Here is a 14,762-nt window from a genome sequence, read left to right on the forward strand (position 1 = left end):
CGATCACACACCACCCAGATGACAGACATTTTCTGAGACACCGGAAGATCCGAAATAAAATCCATGGAAATGTGCGTCCAAGGCCTTTTCGGAATAGGCAAAGGCAAAAGCAAACCGCTGGCATGAGAACTGCAAGGCTTAGCCCGAGCACAAATCCCACAAGACTGCACAAAGGAACGCACATCCCGCGACAAGGAAGGCCACCAGAAGGACCTAGCCACCAAATCTCTGGTACCAAAAATCCCAGGATGACCCGCCAACACCGAAGAATGAACCTCGGAAATAACTCTGCTGGTCCATCTCTCCGGGACAAACAGTCTCTCTGGTGGACAACGGTCAGGTCTATCCGCCTGAAATTTCTGCAGCACTCGTCGCAAATCTGGGGAAATGGCAGACAAAATCACTCCCTCTCTGAGAATACCAGCCGGCTCAGAAACTCCCGGAGAGTCAGGCACAAAACTCCTAGAAAGTGCATCAGATTTCACGTTCTTCGAACCAGGCAGGTATGAGACCACGAAGTTGAAACGGGAGAAAAACAACGACCAGCGAGCCTGTCTAGGATTCAGGCGCTTGGCAGATTCAAGGTAAATCAGATTTTTGTGATCAGTCAAGACCACCACACGATGTTTAGCTCCTTCGAGCCAATGTCGCCACTCCTCAAATGCCCACTTCATAGCCAACAACTCCCGATTACCAACATCATAATTCCGCTCGGCAGGCGAAAACTTTCTTGAAAAGAAAGCACATGGCTTCATCACAGAGCCATCAGAGCTTCTCTGCGACAAAACAGCCCCTGCTCCAGTCTCAGAAGCATCAACCTCGACCTGGAAGGGGAGAGAGACATCTGGCTGACATAAGACTGGAGCTGAAGAAAACCGGTGCTTCAGCTCCCGAAAGGCCTCCACGGCCGCAGGAGACCAATTAGTCACATCAGAACCCTTCTTGGTCAAATCCGTCAAAGGTTTAACCACGCTAGAAAAATTAGCGATGAAACGACGGTAAAAATTAGCAAAACCCAAGAACTTCTGAAGACTCTTAACAGATGTGGGCTGAGTCCAGTCATGAATAGCCTGGACCTTGACTGGGTCCATCTCCACAGCAGAAGGAGAAAAAATAAAACCCAAAAAGGAGACCTTCTGTACTCCGAAGAGGCATTTTGAGCCCTTCACAAATAAAGCGTTAGCACGCAGGACCTGAAACACCATCCTGACCTGCTTCACATGGGACTCCCAATCATGAGAAAAGACCAAAATGTCATCCAGATAAACAATCATAAATTTATCCAGATATTCTCGGAAGATGTCATGCATGAAGGACTGAAACACAGAAGGAGCATTAGAGAGTCCAAAAGGCATCACCAAGTACTCAAAATGGCCTTCAGGCGTATTAAATGCTGTTTTCCATTCATCTCCCTGCTTAATGCACACAAGGTTATACGCACCACGGAGATCTATCTTGGTGAACCAACTGGCACCCTTAATCCGAGCAAACAAATCAGACAATAGTGGTAAAGGATACTGAAATTTGACTGTGATTTTATTCAGAAGACGATAATCTATACAAGGTCTCAAAGAACCGTCCTTCTTGGCCACAAAAAAAAATCCTGCACCAAGAGGGGAAGAGGATGGGCGAATATGTCCCTTCTCCAAAGACTCCTTTATATAACTCCGCATCGCGGCATGCTCTGGTATAGACAGATTAAAAAGTCGTCCCTTAGGGAATTTACTACCAGGAATTAAATTTATAGCACAGTCACAATCCCTATGAGGGGGCAGGGCACTGGACCTGGGTTCATCAAATACATCCTGGTAGTCAGACAAAAACTCAGGGACCTCAGAAGGAGTGGAAGAAGCAATAGACACCAACGGAGCATCGCCATGAATTCCCTGACAACCCCAACTTGACACAGACATAGCTTTCCAATCTAAAACTGGATTATGAGCCTGCAGCCATGGCAGACCCAAAACGACAACATCATGCAAATTATGCAGAACAAGAAAGCGAATCACCTCCTGATGTACGGGAGTCATGCACATAGTCATTTGCGTCCAATACTGAGGCTTATTCTCAGCCAAAGGCGTAGCATCAATTCCCCTCAGAGGAATAGGAAATTCCAAAGGTTCCAGGACAAAACCACAGCGCCTGGCAAAAGACAAATCCATCAGATTCAGGGCAGCACCCGAATCCACAAAAGCCATAACCGGGTAGGATGACAAAGAACAAATCAAAGTAACAGACAAAATAAATTTAGGCTGCATAGTACCAATGGTGACAGGTTTAGCGATTTTTTTTAAGCGTTTAGAGCATGCTGAGATAACATGAGTAGAATCACCACAGTAAAAGCACAACCCATTTTGACGTCTATGACTTTGTCGCTCAATTCTGGTCAGAGTTCGGTCACATTGCATAGACTCAGGTCTCTGTTCAGAAAATACCGCCAGAGGATGAGCAGATTTGCGCTCCCGCAAATGCCGATCAACCTGAATGGCTAAAGCCATAGAAATACTCAGACTTGTAGGGGTGGGAAACCCCACCATAACATTCTTAACGGCCTCAGAAAGACCTTCTCTGAAATTTGCAGCCAGGGCACACTCATTCCATTGAGTAAGCACCGACCATTTCCGAAATTTTTGACAATACACCTCTGCATCATCCTGACCTTGAGAGATAGCCAGCAACGCTTTTTATGCCTGATTCTCAAGATTAGGCTCCTCATAAAGCAGTCCAAGAGCCAGAAAAAATGCATCTACATTAAGTAATGCAGGATCTCCTGGCGCCAGAGAGAAAGCCCAATCTTGAGGGTCGCCACGCAACAAGGAGATAACAATTTTAACTTGCTGAGCGGAATCACCAGAGGAACGAGGTCTCAGAGATAGAAATAACAATTACAATTATTCTTAAAATTTAGAAACCTAGATCTATCTCCAGAAAACAACTCAGGAATGGGTATCTTTGGTTCTGACATAGGGCTATGAATAACAAAATCCTGAATACTTTGCACCCGTGCAGCAAGATGATCCACATTAGAAGCCAGAGTCTGAACATTCATGTCTGCAGCTGAGCTCAAAACCACCCAGAGTTCAAGGGGATGAAAGAAGCTAAACAGACTGCAGCAAAGGAAAAGCGGGAGGAAAAAAAAAAAATGTACTCAGGTCTTCTTTTTATCCCACTTCTGCGATGCATTAAACACTTTTGGGCCTGCTCTACTGTTATGATCCTTAGTGGTTGAGGATCACAAATTACTCCAGCTAAGTAACAAACATAGGACAAGCTCTAGGGAGGTGGCAAACTGGACTGACCGCAAATCTGAACCTATCCAAACACACTAGAAGTAGCCGGTGAACGTGCCTAAAAATCCTAGACGTCTCGAGCCAGCCTGAGAAACTAACTACCCCTAGAGAGAAAGAAAGACCTCTCTTGCCTCCAGAGAAATAATCCCCAAAGATATAGAAGCCCCCAACATATAATAACGGTGAGGTAAGAGGAAGGCACATACACAGGGGTGAAAGCAGATTCAGCAAATGAGGCCCACCAATACTAGATAGCAGAAAATAGTAAAGGGGTCTGTGCGGTCAGTAAAAAACCCTTACAAAATATCCACACTGAGATTTCAAGAACCCCCGCACCAACTAACGGTGTGGGGGGAGAAACTCAGTCCCCTAGAGCAACCAGCAAGCGAGGAAATCACATTTTAGCGAGCTGGACTAAAAACATAATGAATGCTGATAATCAAAAAATGATCAAACAAAAACTTAGCTCGTCTTCGAGAGACTGGGAGCAAGGTAGTCACAAGGAATCTGAAGAGCTCTGAATAAATTGAGAGCAGGCAAGGAACTGAGTATCCAGGTGAGCTAAATAGGAAACCAACCAAGGATAACGAACCAGCTGATGCTGCCAACCTGCAGAAAGACAACACTATACAGTACCGCTTGTGACCACCAGAGGGAGCCCAAAAACAGAGTTCACAACAGAGGACACTGGAGTCGGCAGCGGCTCGGACCACGGTTCTTCCTATGCGACCCTCTGGGACAGCTCCGACTTCCATTGCTTCACATCTGCTGGCTCCGCGTTCGGGATAGGTTGACTCAGCTCCTCCGCCTGCGGCTCCAAGAGGTGCGGATCCTCCAGCGGCGGTGGGTTCGGGTCCGCCTCTGGTTGGCGGGGACAGTCCGGGATCACTTTGTCATTGTTCAGGTACTCGCTGGTCACCCTCGCTGTTTCGCGGTCATTAGCTGCACACACACATGGTTCCGACATTTTCTGAGGGTGGAGCTCCTTCTCGTCTTGGTTCCCGCCATTGCAAATCAGGGGGCGGTTCTCCTGTACTTCAGGGCACGTCATCTTCTTGCAGCAGTAGTCGGAGGGGGCGGTCGTCACTTTTGGCGCTGCTTTGGTAGTCTCCTCCCATGGCTCGCCCTTTTTCTTCTCCTGCGCTCCTCGTTGCGCTGTAATGGCGGCGGTTTTGGCGGGAACTTTTGGCGGCAAATAGCAATGCACAGTCTTTGCAATAAATCACGATTCAAGCACAATTCAATCACAGTTCCAAGGCACACATGACCTGATTCTCAGGCTTAAGTAGATCCTGTTCGTGACGCCAAGTTTGGAGTGGCCCCCAAACTCAGGGCAGCGGGGTACTCGGTACCGGGTCCCTCGGTCTCGGTTCTGGGGGTGTCACGGTGGCCCGACCCGGTCCGTGGCCCTGCTAAGGGGCGCCCAAATAAAGGTGTAGGTGAGAGTTTGTCAAGTGTTCGTGACGCCACCTGTGGTATTCGGTCAGGGTGACTGACGCTGCTAGGGGTCCGCTGGGGTGATGGTGTAACTTCCCACAGGTGAAGTATGTCCCCAGGGCTTCCCTTGATGAGTAGATGGTGATGGTGTAGATCGCAGTAAATGATGAGGACACAGGGTTGCAGTCTCTTTACCTTTTTACTGAAGGCTTCGGCATCCACAATCCAGAGCACTGCTAACAGGGCTGGCTGAAACCGGCCGGTCCGAAGGCACATCCAGAGTTCCCTTTGCAGGTGGAAATCAGTAGCCTTCCTACTAGCGCCTGGGTGTTGTAGTACTTCCCTTCTGAGCACCACGGGATAGTCCTCACAACTGTCGTGTATGTTTCTGTTCTCTCTCTCCATCCCCCAGATGGTATGGATAGGACGCACCCGTATGACGGGGTAGGCCTGGAGTTATTTTATAGGGACCCTAGAGACGCCCCTCTCCCACAATTGCCTCCGTTTTCTTCATTAGGTGTAAAGGTGAGACAGCCAACCTAGAGTTAACTGCCCTGCCGTAGTTCAAAGTAATGTGTAAAGCCTATTACTTCCTCGGTGTTCCGGCCGCCGGCTACGCGCCTCAGAAGGATGTTGCCGATCTTGGGGCACGACTCCTCCTGGTTCTATCTCCTTTGTGCTGTGATCTCGTTTCTCACTTCTCCACCATATAGTTCGCTTCGTGTCCTTTCTTAAGATGCTGCCGCAATGAGGTGCAGGCACGGCTCCATAACGATCTGTCTCGTGCTAGGCCACTGTCAGGATCCCACCCCGGACAGGGACCTCCCTGAGTCTTCCCAAGCAACTCTCTCTCTCACTAGATGTTACCTGGGCAAAACCCAGTCAGCTTCTCCCTAACTTCCTATCAGACTCCCAGTTTTACCAGAGTGTGAGGAGTGGCCTAATACATAGAACCTTTAGCTCCCCCTGGTGGCCGGAGTATGAAGTGTAGTGTGTGACTGTGATACCTGGTCAGGTGAACTCCTTTAGTGCCATCAGACGTACCATCACAACGACCAGGACTCTGGGGTGCTGCATATATACTCCAGCCCCAGTGTCTCCTGTGATGTATATGCATGCCCCAACCCCAGTGTATCCTATGAAGTGTATGTGCTCCAGTCCCAATGTCTCCTGTGTAATGTGTATGGTCAAGCTCCATTGTGTCCTGTGATGTTTATGCACCAACCCCAGTGTATCCTATGTGATGTATATGTTCCAGTCCCTGTGTCTCCTAGGTAATTTATATGCTCCATCCCAAGAATCTCCTATGTGATGTATATAGCAGTGTCAGCGTCTCCTATGATATGTACATACGCTCCAGCATTATCTATGTAATGTTACAAGTCTCAGTGTCTCCTATGTGATCTATATACGCCCACTGCTCTAGTTCTATGAGCAGACCTGTATTATAATACACATCTGTGTTCAGAATATATTACTGCTATGAGTTCGACTGTGCTCAAGACTGACACAAACCTGGAGACGCAGCTCAGTCATCACATTAGTTTAGGGGTGAGTTAATTTAATGTTTGCCCAAACATATCAGGATAAATTTCAAGTTGATAATGTTTTACCTTCTCAGCTCTTGAAGAGGCTAAGCATTGACATCTCTGTAGTCTGATCCTGCAATTACGCTTGCTTCATTCTGTAGCAGAATTCCTGGGAACCTATCAAATATATGTTCACAAGAAGAAGGGGGCATCTGAGGGTAAAGATTAGACATCTCCTTAGGTTACGGGTAGTAATGAAGAATGTTGATCCATGAATCTGTCCATTTGCCAGAAGAGGGTAAGTACGGATTTCCTATTCTAAGGCAAATTGTTCTATGTCTTTCAGTGGTGGGTTTTGCATTAGCTCAACTGCTATATATGTAAGCACAAAAGGTTAAATTTGGACTTTTTCCACCCACTTGTAACAACTATACGCTGTATAAGATCAAATGTGATTGGCCTTCTTATGACTCTGTTTTGTACAAAGCCGCAATGGGGCACTCATAGAGATTCATGGGATTTTGTATGAATCCAAAAGAAAAAGAAATTGTTGCAAGCTTTATTATATGACATAGTTAGTATAGCTTATAGGATCAAATATCATCCTTCTATGGCACCCCATGGAGCATGGTACAAGGGCAAAGAGAGTCCCTATAGTTCCATACTATAAAACTGCGTAGCACACTGTGTTCCCTTTGATGGGTGGTCTTACCATGTGAAGCCCACAACTGTATTGACTGATTTCTTCTGGAGACAACCATCAGACATTTTCCATAGATGGCTCTCTATGATGCCACTTGCCGAGTAGCACTGCATTCTCAGAAAATAGTTTTTGATTTTCAGTTAGATCACTGTGCAGGGAGTAGTCTATAAAGATTACAACAGCAGTATAAATATTAAGAGCAAGCCCTGTTTGGAGAATTACTGGAGATTAAACAAGGTAATCCAAAATTAGAAATTGCTTTCTTCAAGGAATAGCGCCTCTCATGGCCAAGGGTTGCATTTGGAATTGCAGCTTGACTCTAGTGACTACTGTGGCACTTATGATGGCATGAAGGAGCCATGTTTTACTAATCCGGAACAACCTCTTTGTGATCAGAAACAAGCAGAATATTAAATGCGAATTCACATGTTAAAGGATTTATAAGGGTACTTAGAAAAATAATATGTCTAGATGTAAACTGCAAGGCTATGCCAAACGTAGTGTTATCCTTCAAGAATCTGGCAGTCACTTCCAACTAGGGCTATTTGATAACAGGATGCCTGACGATCAGACTTTAACTACAACCTGTCGGGGAATTGGGCATCAAGTGTTCAGCTATTGCAGTGGTGCTGCGGGGGAAAACAAGCATTAGTTACCCTTTAAATCAATGTGCTGTCCATGTCATCCACAGACATGTCTGAGCCTTCAGAGCAAGAGAAGCTCTTTGTATCTGAATAAAAACCAATAAATGTGGGTCCTGAACAGGGCACCCCATCTATTGAGGCTGCATTCACACCTGCGTTGAGGAGTTTTGTTTGTCTGCTATGTTTTCATGAACAGATAAATGGCAATGTAGCAGAACTGATGCAAATGGGAGCAGAGGAACGCCGCTGATTATTTTGGGGTCTGTCTGCTTTCTGTTATGTATCCTTTTTTTTAGGATGAAAGAAAATGCACATTATATAACACTTTTTTTTTACAGTCTAAGGTCAAGTTCACATGGTCAGTTTCTTAAATCAGTATCTGTAAGCAAAAACCAGGAGTGGGTGATAAGTACAGAAGAAGTGGTGACGTGTTTCTATGATACTTTTCCTCTGATTGTTCCACTCCTGGTTTTGGCTTACAAATACTGATGAAAAATACTCATCAAATACTGACGCGTGAATGTGGCCTTAAGGCCGGGGTCACACTTGCGAGAAACTCGCACACGAGTCTCGCGCCTCAATACCCGACACTGCCGCCGGCACTCGGACCGGAGCGTTCAGCTGCATAGAAATACATGTAGCCGCTCACTCCAGTCCCGAGTGCCGACAGCAGTGTCAGGTATTGGGATGCGAGACTTGTGCGAGTTTCTCGCAAGTGTGACCCCGGCCTAATGGACAGAGTCCATATTGGATCCTTAAATGATCAATGTGGCTCCTCGGCTTCCATGTGCATCATTATTCAATTGCCTATTATTAATTAAAAAAAAGCAGAGAAAAGGAATGTCCCGACGCAGGTCGGGAAAAAAGCCTAAATCATAATAATGCTTTATTACAGAATTTTAATCCAGAGAGGGCCCTGAAAAGTGGAGTGAAGTGGCATTTTAAGTGGAGTAACATGATAAGAATACATCTATTATCTCGAAAACATTAATTTGGTAGAAAAACTGTCCATACTCCCCAATTATGGCTGTCAGTTTAATTTAGGGTACAGACTGAAAATTCCTCTGTATGTACAAATACTTTCTGGGCTGTAACATAATGTTTATTTTCACCTTAGATAAGACAGATCATCTAATCTGGATATCCACGTTATATGACCTCAGGTAAGTACTTATGAATTGGGAAATCCACTCTTATTCCACACAAATGGTATCTTTGTATTATGCCTTTAGGTTTAATTGTCATGACTACTACAGTTGCACCAAAGTGTGTAATGATGTGTGTAATGATTGTGGTACGACTGCAACCGGCTCGTGTGGGGGTGATGTGTGCCGACGCCAGTGCATATTTCAGCTAGATGTGCGTCCCAGTACCAGGACATGGGGGATCAGGATGGGCCCAACATGAGGACATATATACCAGGATGGGGGTCATATATACCATGATGGGCCCAGGATAGGGGGACATATATTTCAGATTGGGCCCAATATGAGGGACATATATAGCAGGATGGGTCCAGGATGGGGGACATAAATACCAGGATGGGTGACATATATACCAGGTTGGGCCCAATATGAGGGACATATAAACAAGGATGGGCCCAGGATGGGGGACATATATACCAGGAAGGGGCTCAGAATGGAGAACATATATACCAGGAAGGGGCCCTGGATGGGGGACATATACCAGGAAGGGGCTCAGAATGGAGAACATGTATACCAGGAAGGGGACCTGGATGGGGGACATATATACCAGGAAGGGGCTCAGAATGGAGTATATACCAGGAAGGGGCCCGGGATGGGAGATATTAGTACAGGAAGGGGGATATTACAACATTATGGTAGAGAGGGGGTACATGTATGTCTTTATAGGATTTAGAACGTTACAATGGCCTGTATATGTAAATAACATGTGGGAGAGGGGGAGCCCAGGTTGGCAGGGGGGAGTCCAGGTCCAAATTTTGCACTGGGGCTCATCGGACTCTAATTACGCCACTGATTGTATCCTGCATCCTTTATACATAGGGTCAGTGCTCAGATATACAGTAATAAATGCTAAGTTACAAAATAAAAAATGTAGGTAGATTACATCCGCCATAGTAGAACTTTATTTCTCTATCCTCATCTTTTTGGTAATGTGCCTATATCTTCCTGTTTTGGGGGGGCATTAAGAGTATTTATGTTCAGAATATCAATTGAATCAATAAATAAGTATATAACCTCTAAACTCTTGACTAAATCTGTTGAGGAATGTGCTGATATGTACGTGGATGTGCACACCAGAAGTTAGTGCATGCTGGATACTTGTGTACAGACAGCTCCAGATCCTGTGTCCTAGATCCCCATCCCCGCAGGATTCCAGCCCTGCTCTTCCACTCCTCCCCCCTCCTCTCTCATTCTCCTCTGAGGGGAGGCAGAGCACATAGACCCTGCATCAGCACCAGCCACAGTCACAGCATCTCTGCTCTCCATCATCAGCCAGAGTGGGATATAGGGGGTGGGGGGAGAAAGAGGGGGACACCCTAACAGATTATACTGGAGTGGGCTGGAGGAGGTGAAAGGAGTGAAAGAGAGACCTCTGTAACGCTGCAGAAGGAGGAGAGGGGGAGGAGAGGTAGAGAGAAGGAGGTGGTGGTGGTGGCGACTAGGAAGGGGGGGATGCAGCCGGTTTTCACCTGAAGACATAGAAGAAGAAAGACTGGAGAGGGTGAGAGGAACCGTGTTGAATATTGCACACTGGAGAACAGGTAAGACTTATGTATGGACTGACATTTATCATCATGGGGGGCTACACATTGGCTCCCATATTGACAGTGGATGCAGCAATAGTGGCCAGAGTGGGATTTGGAGAAAACACAGGGTGGAGGGCAGTGTTAACCTCTCCAATCCCATAGTGCTGCTTGTATTTGCATTGGTTGCGTTAATGATACATTCGTCACCCTAACGTTGAGTGCAGACTCTGTGATACATTGCAGGGCCTTTTCCAGTTAGGGGTTTGTAGGGGGTTATGATTTACCCACAACATTGCTTATACACAGGCTGCCCACTGTTCTTCAGTGTGTTTTTCTCTTTTAGCAAAAGCCCCATGGGGATATTTTTATTGGTTTTCTTATTGGTCATGCCCAGACCTTGTAACGCCTCATCCTTGCCTTAAGATACAGCCAGGGATGTGCTTATAGGATACGTTGTATATGGTTGCACTGATTTAGGATGTTGGTGGCCTGTAAGACTCATCAGAACTACCTATATATGTTCACATAGTCTTTAGTTTTCCTTATCTGTGTTTACCTCGAAACAGAATAGTGAGCAGTATTTACCTCCGCTTGTCACATCCTGTGATGTCACTGCTGATGCCAAGCAGGGCTTCCTGCATGTTGACATCATGGCTACCTAACCACACCCCTAGCATCCCACCTGCATCAGGACTAATACCCCAACCATGTTGAAAGAGAGGCTGAATCATAGCCTTGAAATTGTATCTTCATATACTTGTATCTTCATATAATGCAATAATGCATCAGTTCCTGGGTATCAGCCAGGTGTGGGGTGAGGCGTAAGCAGCAGAGGGTTAAATCTCAGCTCCTTTCAGTGTTTACTGCAGCCTCATTTCCTCTTTGCACTGTGATCTCTCACTTTTCTCATTCTGATATTCTACTTCTGTTCTCCTACTTCCTTCGCTGTCTCACACTTGATTTCCCCATATCCCTCATCTTCTGCTCCATATCTCATTGCATTCTCTTCACCGCTCCGTCTTGCCTCTCTTTCATGCTGACTTTCATTGCTGTCTAATCCCTTGAAGTGTTTATCTCCCAAGCCTAATATGTATTCCAGGCTATCATCGTCATTTGCTCACAATTCTGATATTCTTCATTAATGCTGGCCTTCATGTTGTTCCTGTGGCTTTGTGCGTATCTTCTACTAAATATTTAGTTTTGATTGTTAGCAGCTGACAATTCATGAGAAAGGTGTCAAATGGTAGTGGTCTTCTGGAAAGAAACACTCCGAAAAACAATTGATGTGTAGAAAGTCTTTGGTCCCAGATATCTATGCCTCCAGACCCTACTGTAGTGGTCGTCTGAAAAAAAAATGCTTCCAAAGAAGACTGAGGTGTAGAAAGTCTGTTGTCCCAGATATCTACGCCTTCGGACCCTACTGTAGTGGTCTTCTGGAAAGAAACACTCCGAAAAACAATTGATGTGTAGAAAGTCTCCAAACCCTACTGTAGTGGTCATCTGAAAAAAATGCTTCCAAAGAAGATTGAGGTGTAGAAAGTCTGTTGTCCCAGGTGTCTATATCTACGGAGCCTAGTGTAGTGTTTTTCTGGAAAAAATGCTTCCAGAGAAGATTGAGGTGTAGAAAGTCTGTGGTTCCAGGTGTCTATGCCTACGGGACCTACTGTAGTGGTCTTCTGGGAACAAATGCTTCCAGAGAAGATTAAGTATGTAGGAAGTCTGTGGTCCCAGGTGTCTAGGCCTGCGAACCCTACCGATTGTGTAAAGGAATGTTATTTAGTGTGCTCTTCTTTTATGCTTCTATTATATTTGCTCTATACAATTATTTTACATATTTACTCATTAGATCCAAGAGGTCTCAATAGATCACCTCTACAGGGGTCTTCAATATTTTATACACTTTTGCGATATATCTCAACACTATATGTGCTACCACCCTGTAGTACATACTGTACGTCAATTAGTGACCTGGTTCCAGGAATCAGATCAGTACTCTATGTATAGAATGAAGCAGTTATACGTGTAGCACACCATATTGTGGTACCAAAAATGTCAGCTCAGGGATTCCCTAACTGAAGTATATGATCCAGGGGTAGCACTAGTAATCCTGGAGTAAATAATTGTAATGAATGGAAACCAAGGAATCTTTTAAGAGTATATTTTCTAATATTTTATAGCTATTGAAGTAGAACACAGAGTGTGGACCAGGGTTGCCAACTCGACTTTTTATTTTTTTCTGGACAGTTAAGTAAAAAATCACAGACAGAGAATATTTTTTATGGACACATTGGAAAACCTTTATGAGTGATACATGCCTACAGCCCATAATTCTGATATGAAGACACCAGCTGCATTCACCGTAAACTGCAAAATGATGATAGTTACTGTCAAAATAATCTGTATACGTTTCTTCAGCTTCAAAAAAAATCACAGACACCTTAAAAAAAATTTATGAACAGGGCAAAAAAGCGCTTTATGTTTTATGGACTGTCTTTGGAATTTCTGGACAGTTGGCAACCCTGGTGTTGATATAAAGAATAGTATGGCTACTAACAATAGGACATTGTAATAAGAGACGGAAAAGATAAGATTACTTGTTATTGAAAGTCTGCCTGAAGGACACCATCTTGCAAATTGCCATGTTGACAGTTTCCTATGTGTGAGAATGATCGGTGTAATACGCTGGAATACATTTTCTAACCCAATCTGACAATTTTGGGAAATTCAGTTGTCTTCTTCATGACAACAACACAACTTTGCAAGAATGGTCTTGACATAAACCATCATGGCTAGTAATTCCTGCAGCGAGAGGACGCTTGGTATCCTGACTGTTTACATTTTCTTCCATATCTCCACCCCTAGTGCTCTTTTGCAACCCTCTCCTAATGTCTGTCTACTGTCTTCCCCCCCAGCTCTACAATTTCAGCCTCCCCTCCCTCTCGCACAATCTCCTCCTGTGCTCCATCTCTGCTCCCCAGTGTAATCTGCACTGTGCAGTTTTGTGTTCCCTCAGGTTAATCCTGCTCACTATCATCTGCTGCCCCCTCCTCTCACATCCTGAAGCCCCTACATCTGTCTCCTTCTCTCTTACCATCGCAACCTTTCACTCCAGCATCACTTTACCGTATTCAACTTTCCATCCTTATAGGCACCGCGTCATCATCATCATAACCATCATCATCATCCTTGCAGGACATCATGGATAGGCAGCCATGTATATGTCTTACTGTTTAGGTGATTCATAGCAACAGTTTATAAAATACAAGAAACTGAATAGATTTGCTTTTAATATTCCATAGGCTCTCCCAAGAGTTCATGACATTGCATTGATCTCGATGTCGTCTGTATGTCTATGAATATATGTGTGCCCAGTCAGCCGTGTATGGGTATAAATATACAGCTATGTATGGATGTGTCTATTTACTTATGTGTGAGGATCTACATATATTGTACACGTTGTGTATACCTATATAAAATGTGTATGTCTCTATTTACCTGTGAATGAATGCACAAGCAGGTATGTTTATGTGCGTGCATGCATATATCTGTGTGCTCACATATGTGTATATATGTTCTATTTTGTGTAATATATATTTATTTATATTACATTTATATTTGTTTTATATATGTATATATATTCTATTATATGTTATATATATTAGTATTATATATGTACATATGTTTTACTTTGTGTAACAAGTATATATTTATATTATATATTTGTATCATATATATATATGTTCTATTATGTGTAATATATATATATTTCTTTTGGTTATGTGTATGTATGTGTTCTCATCTATTTATTTTTTTTTAAAATGTCTGTCTCTGTTTGGTCCTTCCCTACTGCTCAGTCTCTTATAGTAGACAAATTATGGCACCTAAATTTCCCGTTATTATTTGGATTTCGTAGGAATTAATCTGCAGTCTATGGCAAATTCCCTTTCTTACTCATATTAAGAATATTTCACTACTTTGTTGTACGAAATTGAGATTTCGTTGTTGACTTTCATGTAGTATAAGATGATCGCTATCTCTGCCCTATGTGGCTTTTTGTTCCGTCTCCTTCCCATACACCACTCTTTGTTATCCAGATTTATGTATCAGTGCCTCTGGTGTCTCTCTGCGAATATATTTCATCTTTTCTGTATGATCCTTATAATATTGGTGGTTTTCAAACTTCGGCCCTAAGGTTAATACTTGTTGTTTTGTTTTATTTTCATTTCCCTTTAAATGAGCCGTAACAGAGATTTTCCACGTGCAGGATATAAGGGGTTAATGATCTTACATAAAGCGATATGTACAGTGTTTCCCATTAATATTCATTTCCATGTGAAGCCTCCATGATCTGATCTTTCTCTATGTTGAAGGCACAAACACACAGACATCTCTTCTATGTCAAGTCTTTCAGGCTGCAGTTTAGGGAGA

The 14,762-nt window shown here is 44.1% G+C and overlaps 1 protein-coding gene across 2 annotated transcripts in view; it reads left to right on the forward strand.

Annotated features, from left to right (window-relative positions):
* Nucleotides 1–10,020: 10,020 nt before the first annotated feature.
* The window catches only part of DLGAP4 (DLG associated protein 4), a 266,332-nt gene continuing 261,590 nt past the window's right edge, over nt 10,021–14,762 (forward strand). Inside the window, exon 1 of one of the 2 annotated variants that reach the window (XM_077251584.1) lies at nt 10,021–10,349. The gene's annotated coding sequence lies outside the window, so the exon portion shown is untranslated. The remainder of the gene's footprint in view (nt 10,350–14,762) is intronic. The other variant, XM_077251585.1, reaches the window with a different exon arrangement.

This window comes from Ranitomeya variabilis, chromosome 4 (assembly GCF_051348905.1).
Source record: "Ranitomeya variabilis isolate aRanVar5 chromosome 4, aRanVar5.hap1, whole genome shotgun sequence".
NCBI classification, from domain to species: Eukaryota; Metazoa; Chordata; class Amphibia; order Anura; family Dendrobatidae; genus Ranitomeya; species Ranitomeya variabilis.